Source organism: Alosa sapidissima, chromosome 5, assembly GCF_018492685.1.
Source record: "Alosa sapidissima isolate fAloSap1 chromosome 5, fAloSap1.pri, whole genome shotgun sequence".
NCBI lineage: Eukaryota > Metazoa > Chordata > Actinopteri > Clupeiformes > Clupeidae > Alosa > Alosa sapidissima.
Genome location: NC_055961.1, coordinates 11,572,630 through 11,596,437, shown reverse-complemented (window position 1 = coordinate 11,596,437; position 23,808 = coordinate 11,572,630). Strand labels below are relative to the sequence as shown.

Here is a 23,808-nt window from a genome sequence, read left to right as displayed (position 1 = left end):
CTTCGGTTGCATAGTTGTGATCGCGGAGGAAGCTGTTGTTGATTTTGCGGGTGTCTATTTCTTCATCCATTTGTGACACTTATGAGTTGAATGCCAAAAATAGAGACAAGTATCCATGGTCCTATGTCATCAATTCAGCAAAGGGTCCGCACGTACAGCGGGCTCTTCGTCATGGTTCGACCCTCTCTTGCCACCACGGCGACAAAACGGATTACAGAGCAAAAATAGAGAGATTCCGTTCAGACACCGTTGGATTTCTGTCGGAACGTAAAGGTTTGCTCCAGTATGCTGCTCTAACACCGATTCGTTTCTCAACGTTTAAAGATGGGGCGTGTCACCTCAAGGATTAGGTCGGCATTAAATCGCAGTGCGAGAGTGCAAAGTTAATACAAAACGAATTATATTTACGTCGTTCCTTAATATAGCGCCGGTTTTCATCCCCGTCTATATAGAAGATGCAACAGTCGGTATGTCATGCACTAGCTTTGTCACAGCATGACCGGAATCCGCCTCAGTCTCTAGCCATCTGAGGCTCGGTGTCTCACTGTCGGATCGGATCACCCTCGTTTCGCCCCGATGTGTCTGTCGGTTGCCACGCCGTACCGGTGTTCCCCTCGCTGACTCTGCTGCTGCGGCAGCTCAACTCGCGCAATGCGCTCCTAGCTCCTCCCAGGCAGATTGCCTGTGTCGAACTGCGTCAGCATCACCGGTACGTGTGCGCACATGCGGGGGCAGCATTCTACCGGGCAGATTCGGTGAAGGTTTTGGTCATCTACACTACATCAGACTCCCGGTTACAAAAAATGTTTGATATTGTTCTTTTATGCCACCGAGCCCGATAAAGGGGTCCCACCAGAAAAGGGCTCAGTTGTTCCGCGTTATCTCGTTTTGTACGGATTTAGGATGAGAAATCTAATGTACATGATAGTCATCTGTGACACATTGAGTGTGTGTGTGTGTGTGTGTGTTGACAGGAGTTGACAGATAAAAGACCGGAGCTCAACAAAGTTCTGTGGTTTCCCATTAAACAATTTCACTAAGCCTCCTCAACTGTGTTTAACTGTACTGTATTGCTGTCTCTGCCACCCTGCTGGTCCTTTCACTTCACCCTACAAGTTGAAGGCATTCTCCTACCACACAGGTTATTTAACACTTGGCTGCCTTAGCAGGACTGCAGGAATAAATCAAAGGCCATTATTTAAATCCACCCAGTGCTATTGTGTACTGAAGCATGGGGGATGGTGGTTCCACCTATGACCAGTTGAACATGCACAGCTCCATCCCCACTCTACCATGAAGCAGGAAATTCATGTTTCCCTTTTCAATCTGGTTTCATTAATAAATGGTTAATGTTTGGCAAGGCACATTCAGGAAAAAAAAGCCAAGTTATCCTGCTGAGTGAGCTGGATGAATCATTGTTTTCACTATTGAGTTTTAATAATGAGACAATCTGAGTCAGACTCCCCCTTCATTCCTCTCTCTCTCTCTCGTTTTCACGTTTCCTATTTTTCTTTTTAATTTATATTTGAGTAGATTTATAACTAGCAGGAGGCTACATGAAGGGGTGACGAATGACTGTAGAGAGACGATTGAAGGGCTGCAATTTGAATAAGCACCCTGCAGTCTGTGTTAAATATTTCCTCACCCCCCCCCCCACACACACACACACATTCAGCAGCAAGCCCTTACATGCACAGACGCAGGGTTTAAGTGAGAGGATGCCCGATGGGACAACTTCTTACCGCGCGCGCACACACACACACACACACACACACACACACACACACACACATTCTCTCTTTCTCTCTCTCAGATGCAGGATGGGGTCCTAGAGAGAGACAGTTACTGTGTAATGATAGCGGGGTGGAAAAAGCCTTGAGGTGCCGACGCCTGAGATCAATAAAATGCCTGCTCTAATTAAGGCTGCTTCTTGCAGGACACGGCCCCGGCTACAGCACAGGGGTTGCCAGATCTGCAGAGACCCCCTTCCCCTATATCTCCCCACATAGCACCTGCCCAGAGCACATTTAATGGAGCTGGGGATCCATGTCTGTCTGTAAGTCTCTTCCTGTGTGTGTGAGCATATTGTGTGGGTGGGGGAATGCATGTGTGCACGTGTGTCTATTATGTGTGGTGTGTGCATTTTCTAGTGTCAGAGCTTTTGTCTATGATTAGTGCTAGTGGTGTGTGTGTGCATGCATAAGTGTATGTGTTGTACTGTATGTGTTTGTGTGTTAGTATATACTGTATGTGTGTGTGCATGTGTGTGTGTGTTAATGTGTTTGTGTGTGTTAGTGTGTGTGTGTGCGCGCGTGTGTGTGTGTGTGTGTGTTAGTATATACTGTATGTGTGTGTGTGTGTGTTAATGTGTTTGTGTGTGTGTGTGTGCGTGTGCGTGTGTGTGTGTTAGTGTGTGTGTGTGTGCGTGTGCATGTGTGTGTGTTAGTGTGTGTGTGTGTGTGCGTGTGTGTGTGTGTGTGTGTGTGTGTGGGTTGTACGTTGCAGTTAAAGTGGCTACAAGAGCCCTGTAAATGTGGAAAATGTGTGCCAGGATCCCACTCCCATTAGCATTCTTCCAGTGCCCTCCAGCTTGTCATGCTCGTGGGGGCTCAGACACACTCACAGCCGAGGAGAGGGGTGGGATGAGAGGCAGAATTTCACCCCACCACTTTGGGTGAGGCACACATAATTGGCTGCCTTCAGGATGTTTTGTTGACATCACTTTGCTCATCTTTATAAGCTTTACCAGCAACAAAGTCTAAGAATATAAAGAGAAATTATAGATATGAACATAATCCACTATTTACATGGTTAGAAGTAAATTTGCCTTCAAATCTGAAGTGTCAGATCCACAAAGCACAAAAGTCTCATTTACTTGAAATATATAGACAATTGATCTGTGGTCAGAGTGGTCAATTGGTCAGACAGTGTAGCTTTTGACAGTCGGAGAATAGTACTGTTCCAGTCATTTGCAGTGACTCATGAAACATTTGGAGATAAATAGAGCTCTCATTTTTAAACATGCATGCCATCACAATACAACAACATCCATGGGGTGTTTTGAATGCTCCATTTTGAGCCCTCCAAAAAACCACAAAACAATCCTGATGCATATTCATTGCAGCCACCAGAGAGATCAGTCTCCCCAGCCTCTCCAGCTTTCCTCCAGCACACCTTCATGCAGCCTGACAACACACCCTGTTTCAGTATATTAAAGCTGGTTGTTGGTTTATGGTGCCATGGTTACGACCCACATCTCCCACTCTGCCTTATCTCCGTGGACTGATTCATGCAACCACGGCAACCAGGCAGCGAGATTTTAAATGACCTCACCAGGAAGACTATATATAAATATCGGGTGAAAAAAAAAGTCTGTCTGTCTAAGTGTGTGTGTGTGTGTTGGGGAGAGACTAGTGAGGGGTTAACATTGTAATGAAGACCACAGACCAGCTCTTATTTATTCCAACCTTTGGCAGTAGGATTGAAAAAAAAGATGGAGAGAGAGAGAGAGAGACAGACAGAAATACACGTCCACTCAGAGCGTCCATGCGTCCATGCAGGCCACAGCTCAGCGGTATGTGAGGTGGCCTAATTTCATTTATAGTAAATAGGATTGGGCTTGGTGCAAATCTGGCCAGATGCCACAGAGAGAGCTAGAGAGCTGGGTGTCCACGGCTGAGGAGAGAGAAGGAGGAGGGTGTGGAGATGGGGGGGGGGGACCAGTGGCAAAGGGCTTCTGTCTTCTCTGCTGTTGACAGTGACAAAGCTTTGTGCTTTAATGGCTTGACTCAGACAGCAGAGTGCAGCAGTGGTGCACACCCTCAGCCACCCGTAAAAATGTCCTGCTCTTCAGGGCACGCCAGCAACGTGCGGTTTGTTTGAGGCTAAGCCTCCCGTCGGAAAAACTAACTGGCAGTACATTTTCAGGCGAGTATCACTCACTTCACTACTTCAAGTCATAGATTTCTGGAGCATTTTCTTTCTTGCATAGACTCATGTCATGGACTCATTACCGAGCCGTTGCTGATTCATTTACCTATTCATGGTCCAATGAAGGCTCAAATGAATTCTTCTTGAAGATCCTCATTAAAGCATATTTGCGCTTGTGCCTAATGTAGACGTTCCGTTCAGGGTGTAATTCACATGCAAAGCAGACCAAGCTGTATGTGGTCCTCTATGATGCACAGTGTGATTCACTGCATTGCCTCTCAGGAATGTAAGGGAATGTTGGAGGAGAAAGTGCTTACACCGTTAAAAAGCCTCTGGCTGAAAAGAACAGATAGTATTCTATCACTACACACGCACACACACAGAGAGAGAGAGAGAGAGAGAGAGAGAGAGAAAGAAGGAAAGATAGAGAGAGAGAGGGTGAGGGGAAGAGATTGGGGGTAAGAACGGTACAGAGGCAGGAAGAGAAAGACATGGATAGTTAGAGAAAGAGGAAGGAAATTGTCCAGCCTGACCCACTCCTCCCTAACAATCTCATTACGCTTCACAAAGTGTTATTAAAGAGAGCGCCAACTCATCTATTTTAGAAACCGGTTGTGGATGTGGATGACTGAGAGAGCGCAGAATGAATTGAAAACGGAGAATGCAGAAGAAAAGGACACGGGTTGGGATGGGCGGAGGCAGAGAGAGTGAGATAGAAGTCTGACAATGACATGTGGTTGAGATGAGCGGGAATATGAATATGTCCAAATGGCCAAAACCTGCATGGAAACACACACTGACAGCATTTTCTAAAAGCGAGAAAGAGAGAGAGAGAGAGAGAGAGAGAGAGAAAGAGAGAGAGAGAGAGAGAGAGAGAGAAAGAGAGAGAGAGAGAGAGAGACCACAAGAGTGCGCTAACAAGATAAATGTGAGGATTAAAACCAGCCTGTGCATGGCTAATCTAATAGGCCTTACCAAGGCATGATGACCACTGCAGTTTTCTTTCTCATACCACCCAGACCAAGCTAACACTGATACAATGCTTACAATCAAGTGCAAGAAAACGTACTGCACAGGGCATGAATAATGTAGTGCTTCCCACAGAATTGAATTCTATTTGTGGTGGTAGGTTTGCAGAATTAATACAACAGTTTTTTTAACAAATTAGCGCAGCGTGGTTATGATGCTAAGCAGATTTAAGCACAATTTAGTACAACCTGGAAAATCATTGTGTGGTGGTCAATGTTGATATTGTGGTGGGCCGCCACAAATAAGTCAATGTATGGGAAACACTGATGTAGGCAAATAGAGCACACTGTTTTGAAGTGTTAACTATGTTCAGTACACATAATGCCAAACACAGGTCCATGTAGCAATTACAGCCCAATTCTGCTTCCATACAGCAATGCAATAGCCTACACAAAAAATAACTAATTTATAATAAGCTAATGTCCTTTGTTATACCAAGGAGTTATGCTACTCTGAATGATAAAGCCATGCACATATGTAGATTGCGTGGACTATATCAATCATGGAGTCATGGTATATTTTTCATGTTAATTTTGTTTAATCCTTGAATCCTGCCACATGTCTGTAGCGTCTATTTTTGGACGCTGCTTCCGTTTGACGGATGTATTGAGAATCCAGGGCAAAAGCAGATGAAGACGGAGAGTGACCTTCCTATCTATGTCATCATCTCTGAGTCTAAGTAATCATTCACTCCGAGTCGCGACCTCCAGTCACAGATAGGCCTTTTCATTCATCAATACATTTCAGTCACTGACGAGCATCACAGATGTGCCTGTGGTTACTGATTAGGTTTTCAAAAAAGTTTAATTAAAGTCTGATATCGACGTGATACATTTTCACAGGGGTTTTAGCAAATGCGTCACACAGGCAAAATAGTTATTTTAGGTTAGTTTAAACCCCAAAACACAGGTATATACACAAGAACATCGAGCGATTTCGACAGCTCAGAAAGAAGCATACAGCTGATATTTTGTAAATATAAAGCAAATGAAATCTGGAGATTATCTAACAACGTTAACGTAGCAGTCTGAATTGATCCGACGGAAATAAAACTACGAATTCTATAGCCGATTCAGCACCGTGGACAGCTCTCATCAGCCGCAGCTTTAGAGATTGTTTGTTAACGTTGACAACGGACGCTCCCTATGACTTTCAATAACGACATCCGTTGCAACGGAGAAAGTGTGCATAGTATAGGCCCTATGCAGAAGTAGGCCTACACGGAATGGGCATACTGGACAGACGTCGAGAGCCTTTGATTTATTTTGCATTACCGTTTCAGGCCCAAGAAGTGTGTGAGTCAAATTCGAAGTCTGTTGCAGACACATTGATCTTTCTTTCCAAGTTACTGTTTACTTTTTTCTTAAAACAACAACAATAACAAAAAAAATCTGCCTAGGGCACAATAATCAGAGTACATCTCACCATAACAAACACAGATTCTACTTCTGTCGATTCACAATATATTATTTATGAATTGAGCTGGAACATAGCTGTGAGGGTTTGTAACTTCACCCATTATTTCCAGTCCTACAAAATAGGCTGAAGTAGAGACACACTTATTATACATGAGCTAGAGATCTCTCAAAGGCCGAACTGTGTCTGTGGAGACCGGCAATGCTGCACTGACCACTAAGTTTATTCTGTCTTATGATCAGACTACTAAAGAGACATTGCTTCCACGTTTGGCTTCTGTTATGTATATTGTACATTGAATGTATATATATATATATATATATATATATATATATATATATATATATATATATATAATAAATGCAAGCATAGGTTACACACAGTTTACTCTGAGAGATGCTGACGTAGCTTTTGTCTTCTACATGAGAGAATATATGCCGTTCAACATGCCAAACACACAGTGCATTCAACACAAAATGGCTGTGTACAGTCAACAAATTAGCCAAAGATTAGACTAACTTGGAGTGATTTTGGAACCTATCTGGAAGAAATTGAACAAACAATCTAAATAATGACACCGGCACACCAACACAACACAGTATTCTCTCTTTCAGCAGTCTTTTGTTTTTGTGAATGGAGGTGCTCCTTTGCCCTGCCTGTCTGCTGCAGTGGGGCAGCCTGCAGGTTCAGATGTAGCTTAACACTGACGCCATATGGTCAGACCAGCCACAGGGGTAGCAGGCAGCGGCCAGAGGCTGGACTCCTAAACGGTGACCTGTTGTTTTGCCTATCAGCCTTACGTTCGACAGGAGGATTTGCCGGATGTTTCTAGTCGGGGGTCGGGACGGGGGGTGGTTATGTTTTTTTTTTTGTTGGGGGGGATCAGGCAGACGGGTCGCGGCGGGAGCCTCCGGTTCCCCCTGCAGCCACCCCCCCCCCCCTCCACACACACACACACACACACACCCCACCCTTCTAGTAGGTTACAACCCCCTCCCCCACCCGTACCCCAATCCACTCCTGTATGTCTGCAACAGCCTGTCACCATGGCAACCGCAGATCAGCGTTCGTTTCGCTCGCTCTCACTCTTCAGAATCCTGTGGCAAAATGCACTGCCACTGTGGATACATTTTTTCTCTCTCCCTGGCTCCACTTTTGGTCATTAGCAGTCCACATCATGGCATGGAAATCCGGCGCAAAATAAAAGCCCCCTTCTAAATGACGACCTCTCTTTCAGCTACATGAGCTCAAGAGAAGCTGATGGATGGATGGATGGGTGGATGGATGGATGGAGTAGAGTATATGGCCTCTGAGTGGCTTGAGCTTAAGAGGGGGGGGGGGGGGGGTGGAAATAAAAAAAGAAAAAAAAAAAGAAATGGAGGTGACTTCAGTGGTCGTGAGCAAGCCGGGTTTAAATGGCACCCAAAGCCCTGGGCTTAGTGCGGCTCTGATCAGATGGATCTCCCAGCTGGACGCTGGTCTAAATCCCCCTGCCCTCATGTCACAGTCTGAAAGGGTCTTTCTCGCTCGCACTTATTTCAGACGCACTCACTCACGGCACTGCTGCCCTGGCTGCCAGGGATGGGCTGGATTTACAAGGCCCTTTGACACACTCAAACAACCTCCGCTGTTTAGTGTTTTATTGTCATCAAAGCCAGCTTGGTCATATGTCATAGTCTCCTACGGCTGGGTCATCACACACATGGGGCACACACACACACACACACACACACACACACACACACACACACACACACACACAAAGGCTCTATAATGAGAAACAACAAACCAGTGTAGTTGAGTGCTAAATGCAAGACATATTGCACAACACATATTGAAACATCCCAGAAAATGAATGCACATCCCAGAAAACAACAAATATCAGCAAACAGCTTAGAATGATATTTACAGTGAATACACGCACACGCACACACACACACACTGTACCTTCTCTCTTTTTTCTCTCACACACCACTACACACACGCCTTAAAACAGCATAACAGTACAATTTAATTGGCAATGGAGTGGCAATGGAAATCAAGCAGGACTGTATCATGGTGGTCAATATCTGAATAGTTTGGTTTAAAAAAAATCATAAAAATGGAAATATATATCTCATTTTGGAACCAAACTCTTCATATATAGTATATACATGCCGGTTGGGTGAATGCAGTCTGGCCGTAGGACGGTGCTTAAGAGTTACCTTATAGCACCACCACATGGACATTTAGTGGCATTGCAACAGTTACCTAAAAAATCCAATAATGCCTAGTCATGGTCAGAAACACTACCATGACATGCATCAGATGGAATTTGGACACTGATCCCTTCTTTGTCTCTGCCCTTCATCTTCTCCCACTGGTGCTACAAACAGACTATTCACTTACTGTGATCGCACCTCAGTGTGTAAAACTGACAAGAGATGGATGAGCTGAGCTCCATTTCATATGAAGTTTCTATTCTTGATTGTCCAAAGCCACAGATCCGTCTCCTGTGTAAGCAACCTTGGTGTGTTTCCCCACTCAACATGGTGGTAGAGCATATTTCTCTTTGGCTGCTTTCAGCTGACACAGTTGTTCGGATTTTATAGCAAAGCAAGCACTAGTGGACACCTGATCTAGTGACAGGCAGACAACCCCCCCCCCCCCCACACACACAGCCATATTGATAAACATGCATACATACATGCAGAGGAAGAGGAGTGAGAGAAAATGTGTGTGTGTGTGTGTGTGTGAGAGAGAGATCAAGAGAGAGAGAGAGAGAGAGAGAGAGAGAGATATGTAATTAATAAAGATAGATGAGTGATCTTGTTATTGAGACGGCCATATGTGCAAGATATCATGATGGAACACACGTTATATTGTGCATAACAAACATATACACTCATTCTCGCAGTGTCTCTATTTCTCTCTTCCTCTCTATGCCCCCCCTCTCTCACAGACACACTCTCTTCCTTTTTACATCTCTCTCTCTCTCTCTCTCTCTCTCTCTCTCTCTCTCTCTCTCTCTCTCTCTCTCTCTCTCTCTCGACAGTCTGCACATTGCCGTAAAGAGACATGAACGGTTTTGCAAGTCTAAATGTTCTACTGAATGCAGATCAATCATATGAGAACACGGTAGCATAAGTGCATGACAAGACACATCTAGACATTCAACAGTGCCAACATAATGATCGTGAGAAAATTACTGTGTGTCTGTGTGTGTGTGTGTGTGTGTGTGTGTGTGTGTGTGTGTGTGTGTGTGTGTGTGTGTTGTGTGTGCATGTGCACAGAAGCGTATGTAAGGAATTTGAAAATGTCACATACATATGCAGCATAATTGCTCTGCTCACAGTGGGAAACATTTTTCCTGATGAGCATGTATCAGCTGAAGAGATCAGCAGGTTTGAGACAAGACTGTGTGATTAGCTGCTTAATGACATCTCCCTGATGTGCTAAAACATATTTGAAAATATCATAGAAAGAACCCTGTATAAAGTAAAGCCCTATGCACAGATAAGTAAAACACTTGCCATAAAATAAAGAAAACTATTCAGAGATTAAGACTTAAATTGCAATTCCAATGCCATTTAGGCCTGAGATGGCAACTTCATAACAAAGTTCCATCAAAAACAAAGTTAACAGCACTTTGAGCTTGCTTGCTGTTTCATAAACATTAGCTGAAGCCTTTTGAAATCTCATTTCATCATTCTGTGGCGTATTGTTTATGAGAGGTCTTTGTTGACCTTCATATTTCAGATGATAGAGTCAATACAGACGGGAACATGCACAGCAAACCTCATTTCCAAAATATGCACTAGGAATAAAGCTCGAGGTCATCAGAATAGCTATTGGGCTCAGGTCTATTTGCCTTTATGGTCCCTCCTTCTAGGAGACTTCTTCAGCCTTAATGACTGTCTGAATGAATGAATTGCTGTCCAAGATTCTCATCCAATTTCAATCACAGCCATAAACAATGACCAGATGTTAAACACCTTGCTTCAGGAGCATGGACGGAAGGGTTGTTGAGCTCCAAAATAATAAAATAAATAATAATTTGACTTACTACATACACAACATACATTGTGTTTTATGAATGATCTATTATACTACTATTTGTCCCTCCAGGTAGAACTATTATATTGTAAATGCAAGGGTTCTACTTTAAGCTGAACAGACACTGTGCGAATTTGATGAACGTCCGTGAATCAATTGGATCCGACAAACTTTTGACTTTTTGTTGTGGTTGATTTATCTTGTAGTTTGATTGGGCTCTCGATGCGCGATTAGAAGATGAATAAATGAATGTTCCAGCTCCAGTTGGATCTGATTGGATTTCTGGTATGTCTGGCATGAGCCGTGAGTTACCATATTGTAAAAAAAAACAGTGTCTGCCTAGTTTTAAGGTTAGAGAAAATGTATTTAGTCATTAATGGAGGACCTGTTCTGTAGACAGTGTGCTACAAATCTTCAAGTGGAACCTTCAAGGAAACTCCATTATCCACAAAACCCCTTGAGAGTTTGCATATATTATCATCCATTATAAGACTGTTTAAACTAATAGAGAAGTGGCAATCACTAGAGAGATCTTGAAAGACCTACCTTGCTAAATAGCCACATCGAAGGCATGAAAGCAGACTGCCAATGTAAGAAGCTCACAAAAAAATGGTAGACCTTCACACCCAGAGTCTGTTTAACTACCAGAGATGCCATTACTTGTTGTTTGCCTTACACCCTGATTGAAATTAAATTATACTGTATGTGTCATGTTTGAGAAACACACTGCCTTAAGCCCAACTCAAGCCTCAAAAGTTGTACAACACCGCGCAGCTCTTGTCTGGAGAGGGTTTTAGAGGAGAGGCCAAAGATATCGATCAATCAGGGAAAGTGCATACCATGGCAAATCTCAGAGTTCTTTGTCAGTGCTGGGGCTATATATGTAGAGACATTAAGAATTGCTTCCTGTTGCCAATGAGGTGTGTGGCCTCACATTATTATCGATTTGTTTTGGAGGGCCTGCAGCTGGAGCCAAGGGGAATAAAGAAAGAAAGGAAATAAAATGCTCCTTCTCTGCTGCGGAGTGGTGAGTTATATTACTGTGCTGGGCCATGTTGAAATACCCTCCCTCATAACTGTCCACCCTGTTAAACAACCTAGGTTTTATTTAACCCTCCTGCATCTAAAAGGCTGGGTCTACCCTCTGTAGACTGCACTCCCTTCATTAATGTTGAAGACCATGACTCCAGTTTAGACTGTAAAAACTGGCATCATGACTTTGGAGTGGATTTTCTCTGAAGACTGCCCACATATCCACCAGCTGTCACCAAAGTAGTCCTAACTCTACATGATAACCCCACGACTAACACTAACTGCCTTTCAAATGCACAGCCACACATAAACATCATCAGCGTTATCTGATAAATCCCCCAGTCATCCGGTCCCCCTGCCCACTCCTTCTGACCTACATCCAATGCTCTCACTGTAATCTTGGTTTAGCCCTGGCAGTGGTAACCCACCCACGGTCCCAAACTAACCTACCAAGCCTTATGTAGATTGTTTATAAGCAGCACCAATTTCCACATCCAGACCAGCGGTTTTCGAACGACCTTGTTCCAGAAACTGGCCGGAATTGATGAGCCGCCATGGTGTGGTGTCACAGAAAGCACTCCATGGGCTCAAGTGACGCAGCAAAGAAGCAACGTCATTTGTGAGTATACCATATGACTGACAAAGAAAAAAAGCATATCTACATAAAATTATAATAAAAGCTAAAATTATAATAAATAAGAAGTATTTTTTTTACCTTAAAACTAGAGACTGTCAGGTGTTCAATTCCTTGTGCTAAAAGTATGGAATTTCCCACAGCAGCCAATCAACAACCAAGCCTATTTACCATCAAAAACAAGCTCACCAAGAAAGCAGCCTTTGTGTGCCAAAAACATCTCAACAACAGAGCAGCCTTCGAGAGCATTTTACTGGCGTTATCAAGCAGGCACCTTCCTTCACCAGTGTTTTTAGGCTCACGACACCTTCAGAAGACTCAACAAGGTAACATTTACTATTCTCCCACCAGGAACTTTTACATTTTCCTGTGAGATATCATTAAATAAGCACAGCACAGACATATGTTTGGGTCCTCGCTACAACAGGCCTGTCTAAAACCACCACCCTATCCTGATGGGTTTATTGATCGCTAGACTAATGTATCACTTCAGGATGACTATGCGTATTAACATGGCCTTTCCATAAAGTCTCTATGATAGTAGGTGCATTAAGCATGTAAATGCATTAATAAATGGATTTTATAGGCTCCCATAATGTATTAAAGTATAATTTGCTGAGAGAGTTCATATAATTTTACTTCTCCACAGGGCCCATCTCAGAAAACCATTTCCCTAGGAAGCTATCAGTTTTCTCAGTGTGCCACTACAACTTCTTGAAAAACATAAGTAATCATTGCTGATTTCAAGAGAAACTGCATGCAACTGCAGGTTGTTGGTGCCTGCAAGCTGTGCCTGTTGTTTTTATAAATCTCTCTCTTCTAAAAGAGAGAGCTCCACAGAGATCCTGGTTGAGTCGCGCCAGAATCAATACTTCTGCTGGGAGGCTTGGCCGGCTAAGCCACGGACGAAGAGCACCACGAGGCATGGCCGGCTGTTGGTCTGGTGACTCTCGATGGAGCAGCGGGCCTCAAGGGGGACGTGCGAGCACCTCGTAACCCACTTCAGCTCACAAAGTTCAGGCACCAGAGGAGTCCCCACCTCCCATAACCCCCTCCCCCACACACACACAGCACAAATCAGACTTCTCAAAACTCCTGTGTTGCTGACCCCATTCAGTCAGATGCACCAATGGAACCTGTTCCTCCTAGCAAGCAGAGGAATTTCTCTAGGGTGTTTTACATTACGATTAAAGAAAGAAAAGAAAAAAAGAAGATATAAGAATAAAGAAGAAAGGTTAAATAAGAAGGACATAGGAGGGAAGTATGTATATGGGACAAGATAAAAGGAGCAAGGCTTGTTTGTTTGTAAAAATAACCAACCCATATATATATATATATATATATATATATATATATATATATATATATATATATATATATATATGTTAGATGTTAAAGGGGTGAAGATGTCATTATCAGTCTCAAGATGTTCTTGAGACTGATAATGAAACAGATAATTATGAATTATGGTTGTCAATATACTGTTAAAAGTAAAAAGCTAAAATATAAAATGACAATAAAATATCTAAATGATATCTATATGCTGTTGACCTTCACTTTTACAGATGAAGAGTACCACTGAATTTACAAATGTACCTTTAAACATTTGGATTTGGAAATAAAACATGAGCTATGCTAGCGTAGTCATAACCAATGACCAATAAGCATGCATAACATATTCAACAACACTAATCTATATATTGATACAGTCTCCCAACTTTGTTTTTATCAAAATGAGCCTTGATGGTCTGTCTGTTTAGGATGAACACACTCTGATGGTACCCACAAATAAGGCATTGTTTTTACTACACAAATAGTTCTGTTGATCCTATCTGCTAATAGAACCTACAGTACTTCGCAAGTATAGTTATCAAAAAACATTCAGACTTTTTTTTTTCAGAAATACATGTGACACAGAAGATATTAACATAAAAATATTAAAAACTATCAAAATAATCAGAGCCTGTTTGACACTGATGGATTATGCAGAGGCGAAATGTGGCAAGGGGATAGCTGCCTTTGATATTGCCCAAATGTATTACATTTTAATTAAACAAATCTTGAAGCTGTGATATTATAAATGTTTTCATGTCTCCCTTTAATCATTTTTAAAACACATAAATAATTTTTTGCTTATGAATGACTGAACCCTCTTCTGTACAGTATTTTAACTCTGGTGGAAAAACACAATAACACACAATAATGAAGTAATAAAATTGACAATGGCACATTACTGAAACACAACAACTTAAACACATTACAGTTTTTCTCAATCACTTTAATGCTTGTGTCAACTCTGACATCACATTTTCAAAACAATTAACTCAAAAAGTCCAGTTGTTTACTGTAGGTCTATTCCAATGAAAAATGACAAATTGAAGTTCTAAGAAATTTGTCTTGTCTAGGTGCTTACTGTAGGTCTTACATATCAATGACAGTTACATCTTGGGAGGAATGAATACAATTAATTTGTATTCAGTACATTTAGTCTTTTTACAGTTTTTCTGATACCAGAAAAAATAGAAAGAAATGGCACAGACATAGCAGGCTGAAACTCCTACTTTTGAGTACTATATTATTTACCATTTTGTTGTCCAGTGTGATCTAATGATTGATTGAAATCACACAGTGTTTTGACTACAAGATGTATTGTGTGAAGGCAAAATTTGCTTTTGCTGCATGTTTTTAAATGTTTTGAGAGTAAGAGCGTTTTGCAAGCCAAATGTATAATTTTGGTCAGAGTGCTTTTGTTCACACAGTGTGTTAATTGTTTTGAAAATGTCATTACACAGTTGACACAAGCATTAAAGTGATCGAGAAAAGGAGATTCACACAGGTTTTTTAGAGATTCAGCAAGGAATCTCTACCACCTATGGATTCCACAAGGAATCTCTACCACCTATGGATAGATTGATTTTGTTTAGGACAGGGAAACCAATAGAGTTCTGGGTCTTTCAATGACATCTGCATTAACTGTTTTGCAAAAGAGTGTGAGAAATGTGTGAACCCATTTGAAAACGTGTGAGTACATTTGCAAGAGATGACTTCTGCTGTGCAAAGAAGGTGTTCATATCCCCTTTTACACTGAAGTGGACCCCAGTTTCTTTAGGCAGGTCAAAGCAATCGAGAAAAACTGTAACAACCCTTCATAACATTTACAGTTGAAAACATGATCATTATTTAACCTGATGGCTGTTTCATTTGGTGGACATGATTTGTCCTATGTCTAAAGAATGGAAAGTAATCAAAACATTCCGAGCTTGCTTTAAAGTACTATTGTGTTGAAGTACTGCCCTTGTGATGTAAGGCTTTCTAGCCATATCCCGCTTGTCCATTGGAGTCCACTAAACAAAAACTGCACAACATAAAATGTTCCAGCCAGCCAGTGTTCCTTGTCTAACTTGACCCTCCCCAAACACATGCACACAAACACACATAAATACAGTGCAAAACACACACACACACACACACATAAAGACTTGACTCCTACAGTGCCGTCTTGTCCCAGATGTTCACAGCAGTCTGACCTCTGCGGCTCGTGGTCGGCCAAGCGTGGATAATCTCTCATTTTTTAATCCCAGAGAGGAGGTGGAGGAAGAAGAAAAGACAAAAAAAAAGAAAGGAAAGAAAAAGAAGAAGTGGAAGAGAGGGAAGGAAAGAGAAAGAAGAAGTGGAAGAGAGGGAAGGAAAGAGAAAGAAGAAGTGGAAGAGAGGGAAGGAAAGAGAAAGAAGAAGTGGAAGAGAGGGAAGGAAAGAGAAAGAGGTAAAAAAGACTTTCACATCCCCGGTGATCAGTGGCATTGGGAGCTCAGCCAGGGATTTTACAACCAGAACTGCCTCTCAATTACCAGCACAACTGTGAAAATCAGCTTTCCGAATCAAAGTTCATCCAAATAATGACACACGCTAACGCCTGTTAGCGTCGAGGAAATCCCACAATCCAAGAGATAATAAGTATTCGAGTGTGAGGCTTTAGCAGTGAGGGGATAGTGGAGAAAATGCAGAAAAAAAGAGAGATACTCGACAGCAGTGTGTCTACAAAGAAAGAGCAATGCTCCATTTATCATTCTCGATTAAAGGAGCTTGTCCAAATATTTCTCTCCTGCCTGTCTAACTCCCCAGCCTCCCCAAGTGTTGTAATGCTCAGATGATTTATGAGTGGATGTATGGGAGAGTGAATACATTGCTTTTGGGGGAAAGCAATTACAATGGCCAAGTCCATGGTGCGCGGGTGCAAAGGATGAGCTTGCTTGTCCTTTTCTGTACAAATGTAAATACATGTGACTGCCCTGTATATGATTATGTGCATGTTTCGTGTGTGTGTGTGTGAGAGAGAAAGAGAGACAGGGAAAGAGAGAGGGAGGAAGAGAGAGGGAGGGAGGGAGAGAGAGAGAGAGAAAGAGAGGGAGAGAGGTTCCCCCAGGCTAGTGTACAGTGCCAGTTCTCCTCGCCCTGGACTAATGTTACTGCGAGTTATACAAGCACGATACACAGTGAGTCACTGTGCCCAAGATAGAGTGGGGCCACTGACAATCAGTATGCCTGCATGCACAGAGACCCATAAACACAGACACACACACACACACACGCTACACCATACACACACACCAATAAGAGCAAAATAAAGAATTAAGTTTACTATATCATTATTACTGTAACATGATGAGTTAGTTTATTTACACTTTTCTTTTGTTGTTGCTGTTGTAGTAAAAACAGCTATCTTGGTACAGCAGTACCAAGTACCAAGTTATTTAATAACCGAATGTCTATTGTATCTTACAGACTACAAAAATAAACATTGTTGGATCATATAATGTGATAATGTGGATTAAGCATGCCCATGTGAATGACATACAAGGCCACGTATAATGCAAATGTGAGTCGCAAGTGGAGTGCTATTCCTGGCCCTTTCCTATTCCCAACTTTTTTGCAAAATGGAGTCAGCATTCAGGGCATTCTAACCTTGACATCACAAAATTAGCTTTTACTGAGGTATCACCCTGTACCCAGCATCACAGCGTACCCAGAGAAACTCAACAGGCTGTTCAAAGTGAGATGTGTGGTGTACAGCATCCCAGTGTTGTGTGTTCTATGTGTTTTGCATCTGGCTGCCTCATAATGCATGTGTGATGATGGTGCTGTGTCACGCCATGTGGTGTACTGTCTTGCATTTTGTGTAGTAGTCAGTAGTGTGCTTAAGTAGTGTGCTCTTGTGTGTTGCATCTTGCGATGTGTGTTGCATGCTTATATGCTGTCTCACATGCGAGTTGTTGTGTCTAGCTTGGAGTCAGTGCTGCCTTATCTGTTTTGCTTGTTGCTTCCTCTATCGCCTTGTGCCTTGTGCGTCTTGTTTTCTGTGTATCTTCATTTAGCATCTTCTGAGACTCTCACAGCTCACTGAGCAGAGAGCTGCTGAAACCCCCTGCCTGCCTCTTCTTCCCTTCCCTCCTCCACTCTTCTTCCCTCCTCCCCTCTTCTTCCCTTCCCTCCTCCCCTCTTCTCCTCCCCTCTTCTTCCCTCCTCCCCTCTTCTTCTCTTCCCTCCTCCACTCTTCTTCCCTTCCCTCCTTCCCTCCTCCACTCTTCTTCTCTTCCCTCCTCCCCTCTTCTTCTCTTCCCTCCTCCACTCTTCTTCCCTTCCCTCCTTCCCTCCTCCCCTCTTCTTCCCTTCCCTCCTCCCCTCTTCTTCTCTTCCCTCCTCCACTCTTCTTCCCTCCTCCACTCTTCTTCCCTTCCCTCCTCCACTCTTCTTCCCTTCCCTCCTCCACTCTTCTTCCCTTCCCTCCTCCCCTCTTCTTCCCTTCCCTCCTCCCCTCTTCTTCTCTTCCCTCCTCCACTCTTCTTCCCTCCTCCCCTCTTCTTCCCTTCCCTCCTCCACTCTTCTTCCCTTCCCTCCTCCACTCTTCTTCCCTTCCCTCCTCCCCTCTTCTTCCCTTCCCTCCTCCCCTCTTCTTCTCTTCCCTCCTCCACTCTTCTTCCCTCCTCCACTCTTCTTCCCTTCCCTCCTCCCCTCTTCTTCCCTTCCCTCCTCCCCTCTTCTTCTCTTCCCTCCTCCCCTCTTCTTCTCTTCCCTCCTCCCCTCTTCTTCCCTCCTCCACTCTTCTTCCCTTCCCTCCTCCACTCTTCTTCCCTTCCCTCCTCCCCTCTTCTTCTCTTCCCTCCTCCACTCTTCTTCCCTCCTCCACTCTTCTTCCCTTCCCTCCTCCCCTCTTCTTCCCTTCCCTCCTCCACTCTTCTTCTCTTCCCTCCTCCACTCTTCTTCCCTTCCCTCCTCCACTCTTCTCCTCCACTCTTCTTCCCTCCTCCCCTCTTCTTCCCTCCTCCACTCTTCTTCCCTCCTCCACTCTTCTTCCCTTCCCTCCTCCACTCTTCTTCCCTCCTCCCCTCTTCTTCCCTCCTCCACTCTTCTTCCCTCCTCCACTCTTCTTCCCTCCTCCCCTCTTCTTCCCTCCTCCACTCTTCTTCCCTCCTCCACTCTTCTCCTCCACTCTTCTTCCCTCCTCCCCTCTTCTTCCCTTCCCTCCTCCCCTCTTCTTCCCTTCCCTCCTCCACTCTTCTCCTCCACTCTTCTTCCCTCCTCCCCTCTTCTTCCCTTCCCTCCTCCACTCTTCTTCCCTTCCCTCCTCCACTCTTCTTCTCTCATTTCACCCTTGTATCGCTTCATTTTCTCCATCTCTTGTTTTCCGGTCCAGTCTCTCCGTACCTGGTCACAGTGCTCACCCACACAGCGGAGAGGGGAGGAGAGGCTCCTCACTGTGTCGCAGTGTCTGTGGGCTGCTTTGGCCTCGCACAGCCTGACCAGTGTCAGTGTCACTTCCACTGCACTAACACTATTACTAAAATACAGGTGAAGATGGACAATTGAGTGGTGAAGTCCCGCCCCTTCCGTTTGCCTCCATGGGACCTATCTTTCAAAAAAATTTGAACGGCAGTCTATGGCGAAAAAGAAATTATTTTCTGGTCCCGGTTGACTTGTGCCTTGAATTACCCATATGATGTTTGTCAATTTTAAAGACAATCGTTTGAAACGAGAGATGTAGTCCACTGAGTGGATTCGCACAAAACCAACATAACTTTTGAAGTCTATCGAACAACAGTACTTTCTTGACGTGAAAAATTATCTTTTAAATTCACACACATCATATGTGAAATTTGTGGCACAATTCAAACTGGACCAAAAAATAATTGTTATCTCTCCATTAACTCCCGTTCATAATTTTTTGAAAGACAGGTCCCATGGACCGGAAGTAGAAGGGGCGGGACTTCACCACTCTATAAGGGCGTGAGAGAGACTGGAAAGAGATGCTGTGTGAGAAAGAGAGAGAGGAAGAGAGAGAGAGTGTGTGTATGTGTGTATGAGATGAGAGAGAAAGAGAGAGAAAGAAAACAAGTGTATGAGTGAGTAAGTGGGGGAAAGACCGAGTGCTATCCTTATCCAGTAATGCCTGGAGCAAAGACGTGATTCATGTTTGTTTGCCAACCTTTTCACACTGAAGATTACAGGAGCCATTATGACTGACCCATTTGGCTCTATGAGGATCTCCATCTGTCCAGTCTCTACTCATGGGGACGCCAGAGACGTCTGAGTGCCTTTAACTGTGTACTCTCTCCAGTCCAGTCCCACGGGGGACTTCACTGCTCTCCCAGTAAACTGTAGCCCTATGCCCTCCAGTAATGAGGTTTCTCCCTCCATCTTTAGAAACAAAAAGTCAGCCATATTGCAATTTATTAGCTAATTAGCAAACCTAATTAACTCAGCTGAATAGCCGTATAATGTAGGCCTAAGCTTCACACACAGAGCCAGTGTACTAAACTGATAAGTTACCGTACAAACAGCTTTTGAGTTTGGCTTGTGGTTGCTTATCCTGCCTCTGTCATTTTTTTTTCTTCTACTCTCAGAAGTATTATCGGCTAGTTGCTAAAAATACATTTGTAAATACAACAGGGAGTATAGTGTTGACAAGAGGGTACGGGTGCACAGTGCCTCTCTGGCCCTGCACGGTGTTCCATGGGAACCAACACCACCCAACAGCAGCTAACCCTGACCAGGCCCTGACCCACTCCCTACTCAGACGCTATGTGGCATAGCCTTAATATTGCTAATGTAACGGTAGCCAGTTGGTACGTAGCTATATAGTATATACAGTATGTTAGGTAAACCTCCCTCCTGACACCTTAAGAGACGTACTAGTAAGAGATGCTAGCACCCATGGGTTATGTTCCCCGGTCCCATACAAAGCGGGGAACATAGGTACGCTCCCCTCGCTCCTCCCAATCCGAGGTGCTGCAAGTTGCGGGTTCAAGTCCAGGTGAGTGCAGGACTGAGCCGCGCGGTCAACACAATGCAGGTTACACTAGCACCATTCCTCAATAAAATAGCTATTGAAAAACCTGTTCTCATGGTACTTCAATCAGGAACGTACTTGATTTTGTTCATAGGAGGGTTTGGATGCTTTATAATGTGATGCAAGGTATGGTAAAAACTGAACGAATCAATCAGGTTGTATTACTGTAGGTACAAACTAGTACCTCAGGTCACAAACTGTAATATCAAAAGTGGGTGAAAGCACTTCTGACACACTACTTCCAAACAGCAGTCATCTGATGGCATTCACATGTGTAAGATCAGCAGAGTTCTTGACCTCTCCCACGGATAACTCCCAACATAAGCTGTGCTCCTCAACGAACACATATCTGAAGACAATGAGCAGTAAATCAAGCCAGGTAAGAACAGCAAGCAGCACTGGCAATAAATTCACACACAATTAACCTCGATGAATGGTTACACACAGAAACATACTGTATACATTCACTATGCAGCTCAGTTGCAATAAACAGAAATAATAAACATAGGCCTATGCCATTCATTTTTGGTCCTCCTTGCTGTGAGGATATTATAAGGACACTCACAGTATGAAACAAAATGAATAGCATACAGGGAAACCTGTAGCAAAACACTAGGATGGAATGGATGAAACAATGAAGTATACAATAAGTAAGGGATAATGTATAGAACGCCGGTCATTATGGGGAAAATAAGTCCCGACAGGGCGAACCGGAATCTTGTTTCGCCCTGAAGGGACTTATTTTCCCATAATGACCAGCGTTCTATACATTATCCCGCTTATTATACGGCTACTTGCCAAAACGAAAAAATTAACTCCATGATATGTCTCTTTACACTTATTTGTTACCGTTTCGTCGTGGCTTTTGCTGAGAAACAAATAGTTCGCAACACACGCTGAACTTGAATCAAACATTCTTTAGAACACAGCTGATCAACCGTCTGCTTTCACTTTTTTAAAGTATATATTTTTTGGGCTTTTTGCCTTTATTTGGACAGGACAGTGGAGAGTGAGACGGGAAGCAAGTGGGAGAGAGAGATGGGGTGGGATCGGGAAATGACCGCAGGTCGGACTCGAACCTGGGTCCCCGTGGGCACTCGGACCCGTATATGGTACGGGCGCTGTAGCCTGCTGCGCCACAGCGCCCCCTGCTTTTACTTTTGAATGAAGTTCCAAGCGCAAACTCCGTTGCCATTGACAGCGGTCATTCTTGTTTTCAGAGGTCCTTTCCCAAGAAATAATGACCGCTAGAACTTTCGGAAATCCCATTCAAGTCAATGGAGCATTCTACTTGCATTGTGAAGAGCCGTATAATAAAAACAAATATAACCCACTCATGAATAGAACTACTGTGGCAAATGTGTAATAGTAGAATTATAGGACATTATCACTATCTGATCAAAGGAAAAAACAAGAATACCCTTATGATACACCCTTCATAGCTTTTCTCAGTGTTTCATGGTTACTTTCTACTGCACATATTTTGTGGTCCAGCATGCTCTGCCTGCCTTGGGACACATACACACAAAATGTCTTTTTTATTATGACCACACGTTATAGCACTGTGCAATAAATAAACCAGGGCACGCAGCAGAGTGAAAAATGAGAATCATTTTCTTTCTCACCATGTAACTACCAGTAGAAGCGAAGCCATTCATATAGTAAGCAGAGCTGACTAAAGCACCTATCATCCCCTTCCTCGCTGTCACCTGAGGGTAGGACCTCGGGAAGGAGACGTGGGCTAAAATAGAACTCTCAGAGAAGGTCTCCTCCCTCATGGAATTCTGGAGTCACCATCGGCTACTTTCCACTACAGGACCTGTTACAGTATATGGAGCCATCAGAGGAGCCATCCAAATGACTGCTCTGGGAACACAGACAAAACTATTGTAGCCACATGGAATTCCTTCCCACCGTGGGAACCAGTGGGAACCAGTGGGAACCGTGGGAACCAGATCCAAAACTACAATTTATTTTCAGAATCTGTGTTACAGTGTGTTGAAAGAACTGCATATAAGAAAACATGTCAGATGTTGAGAAATGCATGAGCTTTGCAAAGGTACAAAAATCCATCTGAATTGAGAAGATTTATAGAGTTTAGCACACATAATAGCTTATGATACCACATTTTCCCAAAATAATAACACTTTATACAGTATACTGAAGTGTAGTGATACACTGCTCTTCTACCTAAAGCTTTTAGATTTGTAAGATGACTTGTAAGGGTATATGAGCTTTATTGTACTTCAATATTAATTAAAGAATTCACTAAATGCTTTGGGACATACTGTACATGTCTGCACTGCAACTCAAAATGTGTCCTGCAAAGTGGAATGAAGATAAGATAGATTAAAATCATAGAAATTAAATGCACCTGTTCTAAATGGCATCTGTTGATTTGCAATAAACTGCACTGACTTGCATCGGCAACAAAACAATTTCCTAAACAGGGTATCCCGCATGGCAATTTATATACTGTAAACAATTATCAACAAATGAGTCCACACAAGTGGAGCCGAGACTACCCCATTCTCTCCATGCTGAGAAGATGGATAATAACCCCTCTCCAGCAACTGTGCAAATGGTCGCTTTCTGCTAATGACAAAGCTTGCTATCTGTTGCTGCCAAACAGATGTATTACCCCTGGAATGACGACTGTGAATGTGTCATCTCTCCTTTCTTTCTCTCTTCCCTCTCTATCTCATTCTCTCTCTCTCTCTTTCTAGTATATTTGCCTTCATGTGTTGTCAGGGCAAATTTGAACGGCATCAGCGAGAGACTATTCAGACCTTCGCCTGCAACCTTCTCTCATTCCCTTCCTCCTTAACTCTTCCACCCTCTATCTCTCTGCCTCTCAGATGATCACAATAAATACTCATATCAGCTGATCTCTCTCCCTCTTTCTCTCCCTCTCTCTCCGTCTCCATGCAAGGAGAGGCAGGGCACAAAGCTGACATTGTGCAATTGTCTCTGGTGCTTCAAAGCCGGCAGGTCTTTAAAAGTCGTTAAAAAAATCAAGACAAAGAGGAGGATGACAAGAGAGGGAGGAGAGAGAGACAGAGAGAGAGAGAGAGAGAGGAGCATGAGCTAAATTTGGACCTAAACCACCTTAAGGAGAATGCCGTTCTCTATGAGATTAGTTCTATTACAGCGCTAACAGATAAAAGCCCTGCTTGAACTGGAGGAAAACCGTAACAACAACAAAACAATGAACTGTTTGTAGTGATCCTGTTATTCTCACTGCAGAACATCAGGTACTTGAACAGCAGGCCCCTCAGCTGTGGCAGTCTGCAGAATATGAAAGGGAAAATAAATGTAAATAAATAAATAAATAAACTAGAGTGCATTTCCGGAAGAACTGCGAAAGTGTGCTTGCTCTGGTGCTGTT

The 23,808-nt window shown here is 43.3% G+C and overlaps 1 long non-coding RNA gene across 1 annotated transcript; it reads left to right on the top strand.

The window, feature by feature from the left end:
• Positions 1-22,357, top strand: LOC121709592. Its single transcript, XR_006031991.1, has 4 exons — positions 1-72; positions 3,793-3,800; positions 10,009-10,018; positions 22,347-22,357. It is a non-coding gene; the product is annotated as an uncharacterized LOC121709592 (long non-coding RNA).
• Positions 22,358-23,808: the final 1,451 nt, after the last annotated feature.